At 32.7% G+C, this 7,802-nt stretch overlaps 1 long non-coding RNA gene across 1 annotated transcript; it reads right to left on the reverse strand.

The window, feature by feature from the left end:
- Nucleotides 1-1,570: 1,570 nt before the first annotated feature.
- LOC140836186 (uncharacterized) lies at nucleotides 1,571-2,189 on the reverse strand. The gene is made up of 2 exons (XR_012119012.1): nucleotides 2,000-2,189; nucleotides 1,571-1,929 (listed from the first exon to the last, which is right to left on the reverse strand). It is a non-coding gene; the product is annotated as an uncharacterized lncRNA (long non-coding RNA).
- Between the last annotated feature and the right edge of the window lie 5,613 nt (nucleotides 2,190-7,802).

Consider the following 7,802-nt stretch of genomic DNA (forward strand, 5'->3'; position numbering starts at 1 on the left):
AAGAACAATATCGTACCTCACCATGCAATGTAAAGAAAAGTTAAATGATTTCTTCAAAATCTGAAATAAAATGAAACTAAAAACCTGAAATATGCGACACTAGTTTTTTCAGAATATGAAATCAACCCAACATTTTCTTCAAAATTACAACTCGTGCCTCATCATGCAAGCTAAATAAAAGCTCCAATTCATGATTATTGTTCACCAATAGCTTTGCTACATCAACTCTTTCCTCCAAAATGAATCCTGGAATGTTCTCCAAAGCTTCAAAAACCATTTTTATTGTGTTTGATGCATCATGTGCATAACCAATCCTTTGTGGAATTTTCTCCAATCTAGCATCAGCCTTATCTATAAATTTATTCATCATCTCAACAATAATATCAAGATCGACATCAAAAGATTTACGTTTTTTAGAAGCTGTCTTTTTCTCATTCTCATTACGACCCACACTACTTCTAAACATCAATGTTGTTTCATCATACGAATCATGTAGTAATTTGACAATACCAATATCAACATCATTTTCATTTTTCTTTTCCTTATCATTTAAATCCTCTACCATGTCAGAAAATCCTCGTGCATGCTCATCAGTAGCTCTATCCTTTCCAAAAATTTCACACCAATCATGATAAAATGGCCAAGACTTATGTCTCATCAGCCTTGCATTTGGATCAGCCTATAAAACCAAAAACAAAAAAGAAAAGAAGAGATATGTACACTTATGACATGTAAAGAAGTTAAAATAATGCAAAAATAATATATATAATGTAAAAACTTATCTTCACGTATTCATTCCAATCAACATCTTTTACATCAATCATTTTGTCAGTATCATTCCACCCTATCCCACTTCGAGTAAGCATGGTAACCAATGATCCATGGTTTTTTTTCCATACCTGGACTTTTGAGTTGATATGAGGAATTCCACGTATATCTGTTTCTGGGAATGATTTCTGCATTTCATTTTCAAGAATAGTTATGTAACCACTACGAAATACATTCTCTGATTTCCATCCAGTTCTAACAACAACTTTCAATGCGTCGATCAATGTTTCTTCTTCTTTAACCGACCATATTCGCCGTGTCTTGTCTGTTTGTTACTTTTCACACTATCAGATTGGATGCTTAGCGGTTTCATAACTTTTCACACATGAATAATAATGAAAGAGAAATATCACATTTAACTCAGCAAATGAATAAAATATTATGGCACAAATGCACTTCAAATACGTGAACACTCAGCAAATTTCAGCAACAAGAGATTCACAGCGGATATATGATGAAGTTTTCTTGACATCATACATTCATAACACTTGAATTTACCAACATAACTATAAGACAAGCATAACAATTATAAATACAAACTATTCAACAAATTTCAAAGATACAATTCAAATAGTAACTTATAAACGTCTTAAACATGGAGTTGACTAACAACTCGAAATATTCAAATTCAAATATAATGGAAGCAAGAAAATTCAAGGAAATCCTAATGATTGGTACATTTTCATTGCTAAATTTTCCTTCCAATTATCCCAATATGTCGAAGTTTCAACATTATCGAACGTTTCCTCGAGTCCTACTTCATCATTTTCCATTGTTTCTTCAAATTCATCCTCAAGTGGATCCATGGCCATCTCACCTCGTATAAAGTGGTGAAGTAAAAAGCATGCCATGATCATTAGATTATGAGTCTTGATACCATAAAATGAAGGGCTTCTAAGGACTGCTCATCGCTTTTTCATAACACAAAATCTCTTTCTATAACATTACGAGCTGAAGCATGCTTAAAGTTAAAATACTCTTTGTAATTTTGTGGTGCCATTGATCTTTGTCCCCATTCATTCAAATGATAACGGACTTTTCTATATGATGCCAAAAAACCTTCAGCATTTGCAGATCCACGGTCACATAGATAATAACAACCTGTAAAATGAAGAAATAACTGATAAATATAAATTTATCATTTTATCATCTGATATCTATTAAAAAGTACCTCTAGGAACCTTCAAACCATTAGGACGACTAATAGCACCACACAAAACTCTACTATCAGCTGCAGAACCTTCCCAACCAGTTAAAACACAAGTATATTTCATGTTGCTATCACATGCTCCTAAAACATTCACTGATGTTTCACCTTTTCTATTTCTATTTTTTGATTATCCCAATTTGGTACTTGGACACCAATGTACGTACCATCAAGTGCACCCAAACAACCATATTCATATAAAAGAAATATAGTGATAAAAATATACTTTATTGACAAATTTAAATAAATAATAAAACATTACCTTGAAAAATTTTCACTTCTCACTTGAGAAATCTTCCGTTACAAGTGAAGGAGGTGGAATAAGAATTGGATGAAGTCTAAGTACACATCTCAATACATCATGGAAAATGTTTGCTAACCGTGTATCCTAATCTAATATAATCATGTCCAATTATGCGGTTCTTCTTGTGGTGAGCTAAAATTGATAAAAACATTGCCACCTTCTCATCAATCCTTGAATACCTAGAATGAGCAAGCCCCCCTACGTTTTCTGACAAGTAACAAAGTCGAGCAAATACATATCTTGACATTCTTAAGTTAATTATGCATTGTACATCTCCAAATTCAACAATTCTACGTAAATGAGAAATTTGTGCTGGTATTAGCTCACCCATGTTATACCTGATTGTCCTTCAACGAATTCTTCGATTAACTCGTTTTACAATATCTTTATACACAAGCATAAGCATAGTTAAAAATATCATGCAGTCCGTAATGAATTCATCCAGTGCATAATAAAGGGCAACTTCATTTTTTGATGTGTACATGACAATTTCGTTGAGTGTATGAAATTTTTTTTTAAAAAAAATTTGTCATAGTTTATATCCTTATTCAAATAACAAATTTGTAAAAGCATACTAGAGGAGGTGCTGCCCGCTTGAATAAGGAAGCACGAATACAAAAGAATCAAATATATACCAGTGGTTCACATGTACCAAAAAACTTGAAATTTAGTACGTTGGAGTTATCTTTTTTAATCTTATAGAGCAGCTGGTTAAATTAATAGCTATTGGAGTATCGTATGGAACAAGCCAGAAGGAAAAACTTCTATGGAGAGATACGTATCCAATTTTACCTTAATAATTTTCTCTGATAATACACGTTGATTCGGAAAGTTCAGGTTCAGTCGGATTGAGAACCCCAAATGTTAAATCTCAACTAAAAATCATATATCATTAATAGAGGCAAGTTTTGTTTTTTCATATTATTGTTTTTTTTTATCTTAATCTAGGTAATTAAGAGGGGAGAAAGGACAAAAAATCCAAAATTGAAGACCTAAACAAAACTCTCTGCACGATCCAACCCATAAGACATATTTCTAACAGCTTGTTCCATAGGCCAAAGAACGGTAAACTAAAAGAGTTGACAGAACGATCTTATTCAAACCGTGATTACATCCGTAAACTAAAAGTTAAGACTGTTGATAGAACGAGCTGCTCTATCTATGGTGCAGAGTGGAGCATGAATTGGAAATGAACAAAAATTCAAAATGGAAAGAAAAAAGAGATCACATATACCATTTTCAATTTTTGACACACATTGGTGAGCTGAGTTCAAATATTTTCTGGTAAAGAGTGTTATTACAGACTTTTAAACACATATAAACAAGCTCTTTTAACATAGAGCACACACATGGATGCAAATCATACTAAGACAGGCCTTCAACAAAGAGTGGAATTTTGTGATTCCTTGATGGTTCCTTCGTAAAAATAAGCATATCTAAAATCTGAACTACCAGCACTCTGATAATCAGCTAGCATCAAAATACAATCTGAAAAGGCTTAATTTCAAGTCTTCAATGTCCATTTTCACTACTAACACTTCCTAAAAGGTAAAGACTCTATCTATATCACATTTACATGTGGAAACAAAGAACACCTAATATAATTGTTGGGATGCAATCAAAGTCCCACATTGGAAGATCTAGAGAAATATCATGGGTTAATAAAGATGGAATGATATCTCCATTGATATGAGGCCTTTTGGGTGGTTCCAAAAGCAAAACCATGAGGGTTAAAACTCAAAGTGGACAATATATACCAGTGTGGAGATATCCGGATTCCATTGGTCCTAACAAGTGAAAGAAAAGAAACTCAACCAAACAGAACACAAATCTTCGAGTCCCTTTGAACTCTACCCTTTCTTTAACTCTTAAAATTTCTGTGTTTATGTGTTACTGTGCAATTATTAATTGATTTGGTATAATAAAATAATCATTTTTACAAGTTTAATGTTGTACTAAACCTACATAAGCTTGAATGCTTCATGGAAGCTTGAACATAAGTACATTTTAGCAGGAATGAACCTGTCTCAGACAATAACAATGCGTCTAAATTCTACTTGAGCGGTGAGGAAAAGATGCGGAATAACCACGATATCTAGCTAAAAAGGTCATAAATGGCTCTCTATTTATTTTTGTTTTTATTAACTAAAAAAAGATAGAACAACAAACGATTTTGTGACATTGTCATCAAACAAGAAATCTTGATGCCATTCGATATAGTATGATAATGTTAGTTTTGTGACCCACGTGCCACATTATTATTAGATATTTAAATAATATTTTAATATCTAATTTATGATTTAATAGATAATGCTTATTATTAAATGAATAAGAAGGATATTCTAGGACCTTTCTTTCAACTCACTGGAAGTTTAATTGATCAGAGTGATTTTATATTACTAACACGCGTTGATAGAGCGTGTCATTTTATCCGATTTACGTGAAATGATCCTCTCTCCCTATAAGAGAGGAGCACAGATATCATAATCTATCACTCAAGAGAAAGCTCTGTGACTCGAGAATTAGGAAAGAGAGGGAAATCGTTTTCTTCAATTGCGCAACAGAAGGAATCTATGGCAAACAAAGGTTAGTAATTAATTATTTTAAAATTTAGATATTTGTACCCTGTCGAAGTAAGGAACCATGGCATATATGTTTGGAATAGATTCCATGCCTCTGGGAGCAATATAGTTTACATGCTCGCCTACTATGATTAAGGGAAATATTTCTGTCGAAAGTGTAACTAATGGAATGTGATTATTATGAAGTTCTAAGATCTATATATATGTCAAATTATATGTACGTGTTTGAATTATAATTTGTCATGAATCATATTAGATTTTACATGTGGTATCAGGGCCAGGTTTAAGAATTCGTGATTTTTCATTCGTTTATATTATAATTCATGAACTGAGAATTCAAATGAGATTATATTCCGCTGCAAAGATAATCACCTTTGCGTTAATGATTATATATATTTGTCACAAATATATTTGCTGCCTTATGTTGCCTATATTACTGAAAATATGATGGCAAATCAAGACCTTTTCATGCACACTTGGACGTTGCTCAAGTTATATAATTTGAATTTATTTCATGTTGGTTTGTTAATCACTAAAGTGATCTTACCATAAGGGTAATAAGTTCTAAATTATATAATCAAACTTTAATTACCTGTAAGTATGTGATGCTTGGAAATAAAACTAGAGTTGTAGGTAATTAAAAATTCATAACTATAAGGCATTTACGGATCACCCAAAGGTTGATAATTTGTTCTTATAATTTATGATATAAAATGTGGTAATTAACATATTATGCTAGATATTTTTATATCCAAAGATAACAAAATAAGTTTCCTTAAATATCTTGATTACCAATCTACAGTAAACTATTAAGCATCATAATGTTTATATATTGTTGTGTTACCCAGAGGTGGACATCAATATAAATTAATATTTATCAGTACTGAATCTGTAATTACATTGTATTCAAAGAATTTAACACATGATCATTATATTATTCTTGCAGTATCTGTTCCTGTTTCACTTCAATCGCATGCTTCATCTATTTCCATGTTTAATGGTCTCAACTTCTCTGATTGGTGCGAAAAAATCCAATTTCACCTTGGTGTTTTGGGTCTTGATTTGTAACTTCAACTTGAGAAACCTGCTGCTATTACTGATATTAGTAGTGATGATGAAAAGATCATTCTTGAAGCTTGGGAAAGATCAAATAGACTGAACTTAATGTTTATGCGAATGAGTGTGGCAAACAACATCAAGTTTGCTCTTCCTCATACTGAAATTGCTAAGGAATTTATGAAATTTGTGGGAGAACGTTACCGAACTGCTGATAAGTCTCTTGCTGGGACGTTAATGGCTACTTTAACCACTATGAAATTTGGTGGTTCTCGTACCATGCATGAGCATGTTATTGAAATGACGAACATTGCAGCAAGACTTAAGTCCTTGGGGATGAATGTGGATGAGAATTTCCTAGTTCAGTTTATCTTAAACTCATTACCATCTGAGTATGGTACATTCCAAATGAACTATAACCCCATGAAAGACAAATGGAATGTGAATGAACTTCACAGTATGCTAGTTCAGGAGGAAACAAGACTTATGAATCAAGGAACTCATTCTATTATTCTCGTAACCAATCAAGGAGCTAGAAAGAAAGCTGGAAAAAATAATGGAAAGGGCAAACAAAGACTACATAAGGTGAATGAGACATCTTCCCAAATCTAGGAAAAGGAACACAACAATTTTAAGTGTCGCTTTTGTGGAAAACAAGCACACTTTCAGAAAGATTGCCTGAAACGTAAGGCGTGGTTCAAAAAAAAAAACGTATGTTCATGCTTTCATATGTTTTGAATCAAATTTAGTTGAAGTTCCTAATAACACATGTGGACTGATTTTGGCTGTACCACTCATGTTTCAAATTCGATGCAGGGATTCCTTATGACTTGAATCACAAATCCAAATTAAAAGTATGTTTGTATGGGAAATCGAGTCAAAGCTCCAGTTGAAGCCATTGGAACCTATCTTTAATTCTAGATATTGGGCATCATTTAGATTTGTTTGAAACTCTTTATGTACCTAATGTTTCTCACAATTTAGTTTCCTTGTCAAGACTTGATTCTATTGTATATTGTTTTAAATTTGGAAATGGATGTTTCAGTTTGTTCAAACAAAATCCCTTCATTGGTTCTGGTATTATCAGTGATGGCTTATATAAATTTAGGCTTGATAATCTCTTTGCTGAGACTCTTTTAACCTTGCATCATAATATTGGAACTAAACGTGGTTTAGTAAATGAAAGGTCTGCTAACTTATGGCATAAACATTTGGGGCATATCTCCAAAGAAAGATTAGAGAGACTGATAAAGAATGAAATCCTACCAGATTTGGATTTTACCGATCTTGGCATTTGTGTGGATTGTATTAAAGGAAAACAAACAAAACACACAAAGAAAAGAGCCACAAGAAGCACACAACTCCTTGAACTAACACACAACTCCTTGTGGGCCTTTTGATATTTCATCTATAGGAAATGAAAAATATTTCATCACCTTTATTGACGACTTTTCACGTTATGGTCATGTCTATCTGTTACATGAAATATCTCAGTCAGTAAATGCCTTAGAGATATTTATAAACGAGGTTGAAAGACAATTAGATAGAAAATTGTTCGATCTGATAGAGGTGGTGAGTATTATGGAAAATATGATGAATCAGGACAATGTCTAGGTCCATTTGCTAAGTTCCTTGAGAAACATGGCATTTGTTTGCAATACACTTTGCCAGGTACACCAAAACAAAATGGTGTAGCAGAAAGGCGTAACCGTACTTTATTAGAAATGGTTAGGAGTATGATAAGTAAATCATCATTACATATGTCCTTGTGGATGCATGCATTCAAAACTGAGGTGTATTTATTGAATAGGATTCCTAGTAAGGC

The sequence above is a fragment of the Primulina eburnea genome, chromosome 7 (genome assembly GCF_022965805.1).
Source record: "Primulina eburnea isolate SZY01 chromosome 7, ASM2296580v1, whole genome shotgun sequence".
NCBI lineage: Eukaryota > Viridiplantae > Streptophyta > Magnoliopsida > Lamiales > Gesneriaceae > Primulina > Primulina eburnea.